The following is a 15,364-nucleotide window of genomic DNA, read 5'->3' as shown; positions in this document are numbered from 1 at the left end:
AGTTAGAATCCCCATGTACAGTCCCAACGTTTGAATTCCAATGTACAGTCCCAGGGTTGGAATCCCCATGTACAGTCCCAGAGTTAGAATCCCCATGTACAGTCCCAGGTTTGGAATCCCCATGTACAGTCCCAGGGTTCGAATCCCCATGTACAGTCCCAGGGTTAGAATCCCCATGTACAGTCCCAGGGCTGGAATCCCCATGTACAGTCCCAGGGTTAGAATCCCCATGTACAGTCCCAGGGTTAGAATCCCCATGTACAGTCCCAGGGTTAGAATCCCCATGTACAGTCCCAGGGTTAGAATCCCCATGTACAGTCCCAGGGCTGGAATCCCCATGTACAGTCCCAGGGCTGGAATCCCCATGTACAGTCCCAGGGCTGGAATCCCCATGTACTGTCCCAGGGCTGGAATCCCCATGTACAGTCCCAGGGTTGGAATCCCCATGTACAGTCCCAGGGTTAGAATCCCCATGTACAGTCCCAGGGTTAGAATCCCCATGTACAGTCCCAGGGTTAGAATCCCCATGTACAGTCCCAGGGCTGGAATCCCCATGTACAGTCCCAGGGCTGGAATCCCCATGTACAGTCCCAGGGCTGGAATCCCCATGTACAGTCCCAGGGTTGGAATCCCTCAGCAACTCTGTGTGTGGTTCTCAGGCCCCGAGTCAGAGCCGGCGGACCTGTGCCCAGGATACCGGCACCATTAACCCCAGGGTGCAGCGCCTCCCCCAGACAAGAAACACGACAACTTGCATTTATACAGCAGAGGGAGCAACTCAGAGCCAGTTAGCATCAGGGTGGGCAGTGGATGTGGAACTCGGTCCCTGGCCTCCTGTGTGGAGCTTTCTTGTTGCAGCAGTTTGAGCTGGAGTGGAGAGGGGGGGAGAATCAGCTGGGTTTAACCCCCAGTACCTCTGAGCCCAGTGGGACCCAACAATTTCCAATGTGAGACTGTAAAGGGAGGTGGATTCTAGGGGAGATTAATTTGCTAAACAGACATTGTCTGTACAGTGTAAAAGATTATCGTTTTAGGAACAAGTATTTCTGTAGAGGCCTTCAATCCATTTTATATGTACAGATTTTTAAAATTAATTCGATGTGGGTGTCACTAGCAGGGCCAGCAGATATTGCCAGTCCCCAGTTGCCCGTTGAGAAGGTGATGCTGGGCCTTCTTCTTGAGCCTCTGCAGTCCGTGTGGTGAAGGTACTCTCAGAATGCTGTTCGGTGAGGAGTTCCAGTATTTTCACCCAGCGACGATGTAGGAACGGCGATATATGCCCAAATCAGGACAGTGTGTGACTTGGAGGGGAACTGGGAGATGATGGTGTTCCCATACACCTGCTGCCCTTGTCCTTCTAGGTGGTGGAGGTCACGTGTTTGGGAGGGTCTGTCAAAGTTCCAGTCGAGTTGCAGATGTATAAAGTCACTCTCCTTCACCCCTCCCCCTCCCACCTCGCTCTCTCTCCTCCCATAGAGGCCAGAGTCTTGTGTAGGCCCAGACCGGGTGGCGGGTTCCCTTCCCTGAAGGACATTAGTGAACCAGTTGGGTTTTTACGACAATCCGGCAGCTTTCATGGTCACTTTTTTCTAGTGCCGGACCCACAAATTCCCAGATGCATTGAGCTCAATTTCACAACCTGCTTTTGTGTTTTTGTGGAGTCTCTCTCACCCTCCCTTTTTCCTGTTTGAAATTAATTCTACAGGGTATTAGAAGAGGTGGCTTTTCAGACGGGAAACTCAAACCAAACTTCACTTCAAGATCTGACAGAGTCGCTTCATTCATCAGGACCTTTGAGCATGGAAGCAGAAAGCACCGTTCAGAGCAGGGAGAAACTGTACACATGTTCTGTGTGTGGACGAGGCTTCAGCCGATCCTCCGGCCTGTCGAGACACAAGCGCAGTCACACCGGGGAGAAACCATGTAAATGTGGTTCTGTGGGAAGCGATTCAACTACCTGTCTGAGCTGAATACACCGGGGAGAGGCCATTCACCTGCACTGAGTGTGGGAAGGGATTCACTAATTCATCCCACCTGCTGCAGCACTGGCGAGTTCACACTGACGAGAGACCTTTTAAATGCCCGGACTGCGGGAAGTGCTATAAAAGTTCCGGGGAACTGATGTGCCATCAACATGTTCACACTGACGAGAGACCGTTCAGGTGCTCTCACTGCGGAACTGGGTTCAGGCGATCATCTGACCTCACTGTACACCAGCGCACTCATACTGGGGAGAGACCGTTCACCTGCTCCGAGTGTGGAAAGGGATTCACTCAGTCATCCTCCCTGGTGACACACCAGCGAGTTCACATTGGGGAGAGGCCGTTCACCTGCACTGATGTGGGAAGGGATTCACTCCGTCATCCCACCTGCTGCAGCACTGGTGAGTTCACACTGACGAGAGACCTTTTAAACGCCCGGACTGCGGGAAGTGCTATAAAAGTTCCAGGGAACTGACGTCCTATCAACATGTTCACACTGACGAGAGACCGTTCAGGTGCTCTCACTGAGGGACTGGGTTCAGGCGATCATCTCACCTCACTGTACACCAGCGCACTCACACTGGGGAGAGGCCATTCACCTGCTCTGAATGTGGGAAGGGATTCACTCAGTCAGCCACCCTGCTGACACACCAGTGAGTTCACACTGGGGAGAGGCCGTTCACCTGCTCTGAATGTGGGAAGGGATTCACTCAGTCAGCCACCCTGCTGACACACCAGCGAGTTCACACTGGGGAGAGGCCGTTTACCTGCTCCGTGTGTGGGAAGGGATCCAACCTGCTGAAACACCAGCGAGTTCACAAGTGACTGCAGGGGTTGGATTCTGATGTTTTTGCAGCTGTTAATCACATCCAGGACTGAACCATGTTCATTCTGACAGTTGGGATTTGTTTCTGCTGATATTAAACTCCAGCCCAGTTACAGGGGTTATTAATATTCTGGATATATGTCAAATAAATCAGCTTTGCTTTAAACACATTGTAGTGGATTTTTGTCATTCCCACCTGAGTGTTTAGCATCACCTGGCTGGAGCTCAGAAAGGACAATCTGGGGGGAGGATCGTACGGCGGGAACAGAACTACAGTCTGGACACAGTCCTTCAGGGCCACACTGAGAGGGGCAAATGGCACTTTGGTCTTTCTCGTCTCTCTTCACTGACAGCAATGTCCCTGTGTGGGTTAATCTTGAGGCCTGTAATGAATGTGTCATTGTTCCATCACAGTTTTGCTGCTAATCTTTGATTCCAGTTTACCCAGGCCAGATCCGTTCTCATCCCACTGAAATAGGCCTTCCCCCAGTTAAACATTTTGACTCCAGATTGCTCCCTATCCTTTTCAATAGCTAATCTAAACCTTATGATACTCTGATCACTGTTCCCTAAATGTTCACCTACTGACACTTGCTCCACTTGACACACCTCATTCCCCAGAACCAGATCCAGCAATGCCTCCTCCCTCGTTGGGCCAGAAACATACTGATCAAGAAAGTTCTCCTGAACACACTTCAGAAATTCTTCCCCTTCTCTGCCCTTAACACTATTACTATCCCAGTCTATATTGGGATAGTTGAAGTCCCCCATTATCACTGCTCTATAGTTCTTGCACCTCTCTGTAATTTCTCTGCAAATTTGCTCCTCCATATCTTTCCCACTATTTGGTGGTCTATAGAATATACCTAGTAGTGTAATGGCACCTCTATTTCTTCTTAACTCCAGCCATATAGATTATGTCCTTGACCCCTCCAGGACATCCTCCCTCTCCAGCACTGTAACATTCTCCTTAACCAATACTGCCACACCAGCAAACCTTCCCACGAGGATATTGGCCCCGGCTCTGTTGAGCTGCATCCTGTCCGGCCTGTACAGATCCCACCTCCTCCAGAATCGGCCGCAATTCCTCAGGAATCTGAAGCCCTCCATCCTGCACCATCTCTCCAGCCACACATTCATCTGCTCTATCCTCCTATTTCTATACTCACTCACGCGTGGCACTGGGAGTAATCCAGAGATTACTACCTTTGAGATTCTGCTTTTTAATCTCTTTCCCAGCTCCCTAAAATCTATCTGCAGGACCTCATCCCTCTTTCTACCTACGTTGTTGGTACTGATATGGACAACAACCTCTGGGTGTTCACACTCCCCCCCTCAGAGTGTCCTGCATCCACTCAGTGACATCCTTAATTAACCTGGCACCAGGGAGGCAACATACCATACTGGAGTCAGGTCTGCAGCTGCAGAAACGCCTGTCTGCTCCGCTAACTATTGAATCCCCTCCCACTATTGCTTTCCCTGTCTTCCTCCTCCACCCCTGTGCAGCTGAGACACCTGTGGTGCCATGGACTTGGCTCTGGCTGTACTCCCCAGAGGAACCATCACCCTCAACAGTACTCAGCACAGAATACTGGTTGGAGAGCGAGATGCACTCCAGGGACTCCTGCACTACCTGCCTGGTCCTCCTCTTCTGTTTAGCAGTCACCCATTCCCTCTCTGCCTGCAGACTCATTAGCTGCGGGGTGACCACCTGCTGAAACATCCTATCCACACAGCTCTCAGCCTTACGGATGCACCGCAATGACACCAGCTGCTGCTCATGCTCCGAAATCCAGAGCTCGATCTCCTCCAGCTGATGACACCTCCTGCACACGTGGTTGTCCAGGACATGGGAAGCATCCTGGAGTTCCCACTATTTTGTTTTATTCGTTCATAAGATGTGGGCTGCGCTTGCAAGGCCAGCATTTATTGCTCATCCCTAGTTGCCCTTGAGAAGGTGGTGGTGAGCCACCTTCTTGAACCGCTGCAGTCCGTGTGGTGAAGGTACTCCCACAGTGCTGTTAGGGAGGGAGTTCCAGGATTTTGACCCAGTGACGATGAAGGAACGGCCGATATACTTCTAAGTCAGGATGGTGTGTGACTTGGAGGGTTACTTGGAGGTGGTGGTGTTCCCATGCACCTGCTGCCCTTGTCCTTCTAGGTGGAAGCGGTCGCGGGTTTGGGAGGTACTGCCAAAGAAGCCTTGGCGAGTTGCTGCAGTGCATCTTGTAGATGGTACACACTGCAGCCACGGTATGCCAGTGGTGGAGGGAGTGAATGTTTAAGGTGGTGGATAGGGTGCCAATCAAGCGGGCTGCTTTGGTGTCGAGCTTCTTGAGTGTTGTTGGAGCTGCACTCATCCAGGCAAGTGGAGAGTATTCCAGCACACTCCTGAATTGTGCCTTTTAGATGGTGGAAAGGCACAGGATGTGCATCCGCTGGACCAAGTTACTCTGCCGTGCCTTTAATTATTCGACTATTAACTAACTTTTTTAAAGTAACTTAACAGTGGAAAGGGTTAACTCCTTTGCAGGCTTTTGAAGGTGGAGCAAAACATTATCAGCCTTAAGCAATTGCGTCACTTCACGTAAATAAAAAAAAAACTTTCCTGATCGAAAAAGACAGTTGTGTTTTCACACTTTAACTAAACGCGAACACCTGGGCTTCATTGGTCAGATTCCCTTTCTCAGCTGCCCGCTTGGCTGCCTTGTCTGCCCATGCATTGCCCTGTTTCTTGGATTGCTTTAATGTACGGTTCATGCGTTCCACCATGCCCGAACTTTGCGGACGATAGGGTATGTTGAACTTTTGTTTAATTCCCATTAGTTTACATATATCCTTCAGTATTTTGCCCATGAAGTGCGTTCCTTGGTCAGAATCTATTTGTAAGGGCACCCCCCTTTGATCAAATCCTGCATAGGCTGGGCCATTTCTGCATATTCTAGGATAAATTTCTGGCAATTATTAAATAGCCCTAATACCTACTTGATCCCCCTCCCCTCTCTGGCGCGGTCCCTTCCTGCTGCCATCTCTAGCTGCTTGTAAGTACGGGATATTAATTGTACCATGGAGGCCCTAGAGGCGGATTTAAAACCCACTCAAGTGGCATACGCCGGAAAGGGTGAATATTGCGTTACAACTAATTTGAAAATGTTTAAATATGCCAATCTAACTTGTGATATTCCAAGTTCAGAGTTCTGCTTCACTCCTGAAATCCCGGTATGGATTGGACACGAGGAATTGGTGGAGATACACCAGCATAACCTCACCATCTTACAAGTTTCTGAAGATATCAAGAAAGACTTAAAAGACTATCAGAACACATTTGGGTATCCGATACCCTGTTGCCCGAACACTTGAAAGTATTGAAAATGGAGATATGCCTCTCCCAGAAGGTTTATTATAACCTACAACAGAACAATAAAAACATTAAGCATGACATTGATCAAGTTAAAGTCACCGCTTGGTGGGATGACCTTTGGAGTTGGGGGCTGAATATACAGATCCATCCTTGGATTAGATTAATCTCACATGTATTAGTAGTAGTGCAGTTTGTTATAATGTGCTTCTTGATTTTCATGGCCTGTAATAAATGTCATAGGCAGAGGATGAAAAGGTTGGCTAAGGCAGTAAAGCAGAGACTGGGTGAGAATGTCCCCAGTGCCTCTTTGATCTCAACAAAGGACACGTCTGAGTGGTACCGGGAGTAGTATATACCGGGGTAAGGTGCATATAAAAGGGGAGACAATCATAGTTTGATAGGACTTTCAGATGTTCTGTCTCTCTTCCACCCGGACTGGTGGCCACCATGAAGGGAATCTGGTTAAGATGAGGTACAGCATCCTGCATATAGGTGACAGATAGGGGTTGGCTACCTTGGGCTCAGCCAAGGGCCAAAAGAGGGGATTGTTAGGATAAAATTTGGTTTAAAAGATATGAAGGGGTCCTCAATATTCAACCGGTATAAAACTGTCTGAAAGGTACCATTTAGTCTTGTTAGCTGGAAAACGAAATGCAAAGCACCATGGGATACTTGGCTATATTAACTCTTTTTAAACTAACAAGTAGATGACCAAGGACATTCCAAAGCTCTGCTCGTAAATTACTCCGAGTACATGTTTGGAGGAGGCCTCTTGAAAGAGATAAGGCACAAAGGCACATTGATGAGACCTTTGCAGACAGGTCTTGGAGAATAATCAGCTGGCCCTTTTTGGCTAGGGCTTTGTTCAGCAAGGCCATGTCATGCTGAAGATGCCTGCCTCCCTATTTTGATGAACAAGAATAAGAGATAAGCTCATGAATGCGAAGTTAGAATGATGCCTTTGCAGCCCATAAGCTTTTTACTGATGTATTCAGGGGGTACTCGAGTTCGAAGGTCAGGCTTAGTAATTGATTGATTAACCATGTAAACCAATGAAGTATCAATATTCCCATGTATACGCCCCCCATTAGTAATAAGTGGGTGTTGTCTAATAAACTGTATAAACTAAGCTGTATTGTCACTTTTCCTCTGAGAACGGAGCCTCCAGCTGGGGTTGGCTGAGGTGGTTCTCCCATGTGCACTCGTAATAAACTGGGTAACACCTGAGTCTGTTAGTTCTGTTTTACCATCCAGATTTTCCTCGCTTACACTAGGGTAAAGGGAAAGGAGGGGGAGGGAATTTCTGAAATGTGTTCATGAGAATTTCCTGGAACAGTATGTTCTTGGCCCAACTAGGAAGGAGGCATCGCTGGATCTGGTGCTGGGGAATGAGGTGGGCCAGGTCGACCAAGTGTCTGTGGGAGAACACTTGGGTACGAGTGATCATCCTATCATAAGATTTAGATTAGCAATGGAGAGGAGCAAGGAACAATCTAGAGTGGAATAGGGCTAACTTTAATGGGATGCGAAAGGATCTAGCCAGGGTAAAATGGAACTAAAGACTGACAGGAAAAACTGTAATGGAACAATGGGTGGTCTTTAATGAGGAGATGTTCCAAGTACAATTTCAAAATGCACATCATTATAAAATACATTTCCTGATTCAATTACTTCTAGTCCATGTAATCAATTTTAATTTCACAAACAAATTATGCCCAGACTATGTGATTTTACAAAGAAGACAAAAGTAACAATTGTGTTTGGATGCGAGTCATTTATCCTCCCCTTCGAGCAATGTGTCTTGGAAAATAGGATTACACAGGATATACGGCACAGAAACACACCATTCGGCCCAACCAGTCCATGCCGGCGTTTATGCTCCACTCGAGCCTCCTCCCGTCTTTCCCCATCTAACTCTATCAGCATAACCCTCTATTCCCTTCTCCCTCATATACTTGTCTAGCCTCCCCTTAAATGTATCGATACTATTCGCTTCAACCACTCCCTGTGGTAGTGAGTTCCACATTCTCCCCACTCTCTGGGTAAAGAAGTTTCTCCTGAATTCCCTATTTGATTTCTTGGTGACTATCTTATATTGATGGCCTCTAGTTATGCTCTTCCCCACAAGTGGAAACACTCTCTCTCTATCTACTCTAGCAAAACCTTTCATAATTTTCAAGACCTTTCATGAAATTAGGTCACCCCTCAGCCTTTTTTCAAGAGAAAAGAGACCCAGCCTGTCCATCCTTTCCTGACAGGTATACCCTCTCATTTCTGGTATCATCCTTGTAAATCCTCTCTGCACCCTCTCCAGTGCCTCTATATCCTTTTTATAATATGGCGACCAGAATTGTACGCAGTGCTCCAAGTGTGGACTAACCAAGGTTCGATACAAGTTTAGCATAACTTCACTACTTTTCCATTCTATAACAATTCAATTCTATAACAATCGATCCCAATAATTTAACCCAATAGGTTAAAGTCTTAAGTCCAATTTTGTCAGCATGCTGCAACATTCGATGTCTGCAGATAACGGGAGATAAATTCTTAAAACTGCTGGATCTCTTGGTCTGCCATCAACCTCTTATCAAACTGGAGCTGGCATTGCCTAATATGGTCGTCTCTGGCTACTGCACAGTCCAGAGACACAAGTCTGCATTTTCTTCAACACACATCAACAACGTTAGAAGCAGTAAAAACACTGTGGCCTTCCTGGGGCAGCACAAACCACTAATCTCCAGACTTTTCTTATCCCAACATCATATTTCTGATCGAAACATTCTATGATGAAAATATCCAAGGCCAGTTGGTTGCAAACACCAGCTGTTGCTCAGTGAAATCTCTCTCTCTCTAATGATACCAACCACATTTTCCCCGATATCGAATGAACTAAACATGAACACCTTTCAGAAGCTGAATTAACCGAGGTCCATATGTCAACATCCCTCACATCTTCCATTCACTTCAATTGAAAGGAAACCGACAGATTGGACCAGTCAGGATTTGAAAGATATTTACAACAGATTCTAGATGTTCTTAGAGTTGGGATCTGTCTCTATTCTGTCCACTCGAGGAGTTAGATAACAGACTTTCTCCTGTGAATATAGAGCTGGGGTATTGGGCCATGGATGTGTTCACTTGTTCACTCTAAAACTTTGCCAATTATTTGATGTGATCTGTTTAATTGTACGTAATTTTTAAAAATACACTTACTGAGAGGATTCAAATTTAAATTGAAAGCAAGTTTGCAGGCGTGATGCTCTATTCACACATCAAAGGTGAGAGAGATGCTGTTGGACACACACTAAGTCCAGTAGCTGAACGTGATTAACAGACTGGGTTTTGTGTTTAGTAATCTCGGGCGTGTTACCGAGACCTTCCCTGGATACCAAGGCTAGGAGAGGCACTCTGGAAGGTATGGGGAGCTGGGACTTGTCCATGAGAGTAACCGAAGGTAGGAGAACTGAAATAATCTCGAGTTAGAAAGGAGAAAAGGCCCAAAAATGGAGCAGTTGGTAACAGGACATCAATTAGTCTCCTCTTGGAGACATCAAATATCGCCACACTGTGTTATTTGAAATATCAAAATACTAAACTCCAGCCCAGTTATAGGGGTTATTAACATCAGCAGAAACAAACTCCAACTGTCAGAATGGACATGATTCAGTCGGGATGTGATTGAAAGCAGCAATAACAGCAGAATCCAACCCCGGTCACTTGTGAACTCGCTGGTGTCTCAGTAGGTGGGATGAAGTAGTGAATCCTTTCTCACAGTTGGAGCGGGTGAACGGCCTCTCCCCAGTGTGAACACGCTGATGAGTTAGAATGTTGGATAACTGAGTGAATCCCTTCCCACACTCGGAGCAGGTGAACGGCCTCTCCCCCATGTGAACTCGCTGGTGTCTCAGCAGATGGGATGAAGTAGTGAATCCTTTCCCACAGTTGGAGCAGGTGAACGGCCTCTCCCCAGCGTGACTGCGCCGATGAATTTCCAGATTAGACGGGTAAATGAATTCCTTCCCACAGTGCCCACATTTCCACGGTTTCTCCGTGGTGCGGGTGTCCTTGTGTCTCTCCAGGTTGGACTATCAATTGAAGTCTCGTCCACACACAGAACATGTGAACGGTTTCTCCCCGCTGTGAATGGTGCGATGTTTTTCCAGGCTGTGTAACTGGTTAAAGCTCTTTCTACAGTCAGTGCACTGGAACACTCTCACTCGGGTGTGTGTGTCTTGGTGCTTTTCCAGTCACATTGATGTTTGAATTCTTTTCCCAGACAGAACAGACAAACAATTCTCCTTCCAAATTCAAAGGCCGACGATATTCAGGTCCTGATGAATTGAGTGACTGACAGATCTTGACATGATGTTTGGTTCAAGATTCCGTCTGCAAATCCTTGCCTTCTAATACCCTGTAAAAGGAGTTTACAACACTCATCACTGTAAGTACTGGACAGAAATTCAGAACAGACAATTCTAGTTTCTACGGAACATTCTTTCCTCTTTTGTTCCCCCAAAGCTGTAAATCCCCGTCCCACATATTGTCCCTCCTCCCTGTGCTAAAATACAAAACAATCACACATCTCAGGACAGTTTGTCTTTTGCTCCCCTCCCTCTCCTCGCCTGAAGGTGCTGATTTTGGCTGGGTTCAGTTCTACACTCACTGGTTCCCCTCCCTCTCCTCCCCTGAAGGTGCTGACTCTGGCTGGGTTCAGTTCTTCACTCACTGGTTCCCCTCCCTCTCCTGCCCTGAAGGTGCTGACTCTGGCTGGGTTCAGTTCTTCACTCACTGGTTCCCCTCCCTCTCCTGCCCTGAAGGTGCTGACTCTGGCTGGGTTCAGTTCTACACTCACTGGTTCCCCTCCCTCTCCTCCCCTGAAGGTGCTGACTCTAGCTGGGTTCAGTTCTACACTCACTGGTTCACCTCCCTCTCCTCCCCTGAAGGTGCTGACTCTAGCTGGGTTCAGTTCTACACTCACTGGTTCACCTCCCTCTCCTCCCCTGAAGGTGCTGACTCTGGCTGGGTTCAGTTCTGCACTCACTGGTTCCCCCCCTCTCCTCGCCGAAGGCAGGTTATTATCTGAACGGCAATAGATTGGGGGAAGGGGAAGTGCAACGAGACCTGGGAGTCCTTGTGCACCAGTCGTTGAAGGGAAGCATGCAGGTGCAGGAGGCGGTTAAGAAGGCAAATGGTATGTTGGCCTTCGTAGCGAGAGGGTTCGAGTACAGGAACAAGGATGTCTTGCTGCAGTTGTACAGGGCCTTGGTGAGACCACATCTTGAGTATTGTGTGCAGTTTTGGTCGCCTTATCTGAGGAAGGAAGTTCTTGCCATGGAGGGAGTGCAGTGAAGGTTCACCAGGCTGATACCTGCGATGGCAGGGATGACGTATGAGGAGAGATTGGGTCGATTGGGCTTATACTCGCTGGAGTTTAGAAGAATGACAAGGGATCTCATTGAAACTTATAAAATTCTAACAGGACTAGACAGACTAGATGCAGGAAGGATGTTCCCGATGGTCGGGGAGTCCAGAACCAGGGGTCACAGTCTAAGAATAAGGGGTTAGCCATTTAGGACAGAGATGAGGAGGAATTTCTTCACCCAGAGAGTGGTGAACCTGTGGAATTCTCTACTACAGAAGGCAGTAGAGGCCAATGCATTAAATATATTCAAGAAGGAGTTGGATATATTTCTTAAGGCTGAAGGGATCAAGGGATATGGGGAGAAGGCAGGGACAGGGTACTGAATTTGGATGATGAGCCATGGTCTCATTGAATGGCGGAGCAGGCGCGAGGGGCCGAATGGCCTACTCCTGCTCCTATCTTCTATGTTTCTATGAAGGTTATGACTCTGGCTGGGTTCAGTTCTACACTCACTGGTTCCCCTCCCTCTCCTCCCCTGAAGGTGCTGCCTCTGGCTGGGTTCAGTTCACTCAGTGGGATGCTGAAGCCCCGTCCACTAAAGGGTCCTTTACAAAAATGGCCGCGCACGCGCTCTACCGCTTGATGAAGCAAGTCTGCGACAAACACATCTACAGCTTTCCTTTACAAAGATGGCCGCAATCAGCCTCGGCCTATTAGCAGGAAAAAGCCCCGGAGTTGCAAACGCGGAACCTGTAAGTTCTCAGTCCGGACTTGCCGCCTACACCAGGTGTTTATGAAGCCCGCCCACCGAGTGCGTTACCTCCCTGCACCCCGCTGAATCGTAATCGACGCAAAAATCGCATCTCCCGCCTTTGTCCACTTCTGGTACCCGCACAGCTCGTCTCAGTGACACTGCGCATGCGCCGAATATTGGCGGGAAGTGCGCATGCGCATTGTGCTCTTCCAATTCTTATAGGGCACATTCTGCGCCGGGGGGCACGCTGGGGACAAGCCCCGCCATTGAAAGTGACAATTCGTGAATGGAGAATGAGTTTCCGTGATCCGAAAGAGAGAAAATTAATCAGTAATTCACACAGAAACCCACTCTGCCATGGTTCTGTCCTGGATGTGATTAATAACAGAATCCAAACCCCTGCAGTCACATGTGAACTCACTGGAGTCTCAGCAGGTGGGGTGAATTTCTTCCCACACAGAGGATATTGAAACCGCCTCTCTCCAGCATCAATACGCTGATCGTGCATCAGTTTCTTTGAACTTTGAAAGCTTTTCTAACATTCAGAGTATTTACAGCAACAGTTCTCAATTTGGATATTCTGGAGTGTCAAGAAGTGGGACAACGGAGTGAATCCCTTCCCACACGTGACGTATCTAAACGGTCTCTCTCAGGTGTGACTGTGCTGGTGTGTCAGTAAATGGGATGGTCGATTGAATCACTTTCCACATACAGAGCAGTGAATAGATTCTCCCCCTTATGAACATATTAGTGTTGGAATGGATGAGATGAGTGAATGACTAAAGATGCTGAGGAGAAAAGACAAGGAAGCAGTGCAGGAAAGTGATTAGGGTAAGGATAACCAGATTGTGTCAGGAAGGGACAGTGCGTACAGACAAAGGAGTGCATTAACAAATAGGGTCCGGGTAAGAAAAAATACTAATAAGACACATAGGGGCATAGTACAAAAAAATGTTAAGATGTCTAAAAATGTTAAAAGGACAAATCTAAAGGCACTATATCTGAATGCACGAAGCATTCGTAATAAGGTAGACGAATTAACAGCACAAACAGATGTAAACAGATACAATATAATTGCGATTATGGAGACATAGCTGCAGGGTTACCAAGGCTGGGAGCTGAATATCCAAGGATATTCGATATTTAGGAAGGATAGGCGAAAAGGAGGTGGGGTGGCCTCGTTAGTAAAGGATGAATTCAGAGCAATAGTGAGAAAGGATATTGGCACAGAAAATCAAGATGTAGAATCAGTCTGGGTGGAGCTAAGAAGCACCAAGGGGCAGAAAACATTAGTGGGAGTTGTCTATAGGCCTCCAAACAGTAGTGGTAATGTAGGGGATGGCATAAAACAGGAAATTAGAGATGCATGTAACAAGGGTACTACAGTAATCAGCGTGACTTTAATCTACATCGAGACTGGCCAAACCAAATTAGCAATACTACTGTAGAGGATGAATTCCTGGCGTGTGTACGAGATGTTTTTTTAGACCAGTACATTGAGGAGCCAACTAGGGAACAGGCAATCCAAGATTGGGTATTGTGCAATGAGAGGGGGTTAATTAATAATCTTGTTGTGCGGGGTCCTTTAGGGAAGAGTGACCATAACATGATAGAATTCTTCATTAAGATGGAAAGTGAAGAAGTCCAATCCAAAACTAGGGTCCTAAATCTAAACAAAGGAAACTACGAAGATATGAGGAATGAGTTGGCTATGATAGATTGGGGAGCTTCATTAAAAAGCATGATGGTGGATAGGCAATGGCTAACATTTAGGAACGAATGCATGAATTGCAACAGTTATACATTCCTTTCTGGCGCAAAATCACAAAAGGAAAAGTGGCCCAACCATGGCTAACAAAAGAAATTAAGGATGGTATTAGATCCAAAGAGAAGTCATATAAAGCTGCCAGAAAAAGTAGCAAGCCTGAGGATTGGGGGCAGTTTAGAGTTCAGCAAAAAAGGAACAAGAGATTGACTGAGAGGGGAAAGATAGAGTATAAGAGTAAACTTGCAAGGAACATAAAAGCAGACTGTAAAAGCTACTACACGTATGTAAAAAGAGAAAGATTAGTGAAGACAAATGTAGGCCCCTTACAGTCAGAAACTGGAGAATTTATAATGGGGAACAAGGAAATGGAAGAGCAATTAAACAAATACTTTGGTTCTGTCTTCACGGAAGAGGACACAAATAACTTCCCAGAAATGCTAGGGAACCAAGGGTTTAGTGAAAAGGAGGAATTAAAGGAAATTAGTATTAGTAAAAAAAGTGTGCTGGAGAAATTAATGGGACTGAAAGCTGATAAATCCCCAGGGCATGATAATCCACATCCCAGAGTACCAAAAGAGGTAGCTATGGAAATAGTGGATACATTGGTTGTCCTCTTCCAAAATCAAAGTCAACATGGATTTATGAAAGGGAAATCGTGTTTGACAAACCTACTGGAGTTTTTTGAAGATGTAACTGGTAGAATAGATAAGGGAGAACCAGTGGATGTGGTGTATTTGGATTTTCAGAAGGCCTTTGATAAAGTCCCACATAAGAAGTTAGTGTGCAAAACTAAAGCACCTCGGATTGGGGGTAATATACTGGCATGGATTGAAAATTGGTTAACAGACAGGAAACAGAGAGTAGGAATAAATGGGTCTTTTTCAGGATGGCAGGCGGTAACTAGTGGGGTACCGCAGGGATCAGTGCTTGGGCCCCAGCTATTCACAATACATATCAATGATTTGGATGAGGGAACCAAATGTAATATTTCCAAGTTTGCTGATGACACGAAACTAGGTGGGATTATAAGTTGTGAGGAGGTTGAAGAGAGGCTGCAATGTGATTTAGACAAGTTGAGTGAGTGGGAAATTACAAGGCAAATGCAGTATAACGTGGATAAATGTGAAGTTATCCACTTCGGTAGGAAAAACAGAAAGGCAGAGTATTATTTAAATGGTGCTAGATTGGGAAATGCTGATGTACAAAGGGACCTGGGTGTCTTTGGACACCAGTCACTGAAAGCAAACATACAGGTTCAGCAAGCAGTTAGGAAGGCAAATGGTATGTTGGCCTTCATTACAAGAGGATGAG

General features: G+C 46.7%; 2 pseudogenes across 1 annotated transcript in view; one reads left to right on the top strand and one right to left on the bottom strand.

Annotated features, from left to right (window-relative positions):
• Positions 1-2,807, top strand: part of LOC147119606 (uncharacterized) — an 86,430-nt pseudogene extending 83,623 nt beyond the window's left edge. Inside the window, exons 3-4 of the transcript XR_015078048.1 lie at positions 2,218-2,276; positions 2,525-2,807. The product of XR_015078048.1 is annotated as an uncharacterized LOC147119606 (transcript). The remainder of the gene's footprint in view (positions 1-2,217; positions 2,277-2,524) is intronic.
• LOC147119605 (uncharacterized) overlaps positions 1-15,364 on the bottom strand; it is a 183,995-nt pseudogene that overhangs the window by 145,504 nt on the left and 23,127 nt on the right.

Source organism: Somniosus microcephalus, chromosome 4 (genome assembly GCF_052327205.1).
Source record: "Somniosus microcephalus isolate GS21.2 chromosome 4, FLI_Smic_1.0, whole genome shotgun sequence".
NCBI classification, from domain to species: domain Eukaryota; kingdom Metazoa; phylum Chordata; class Chondrichthyes; order Squaliformes; family Somniosidae; genus Somniosus; species Somniosus microcephalus.
The sequence above is the reverse complement of the archived record's forward strand: the minus strand, read 5'-3'. Positions and strand labels throughout refer to the sequence as shown.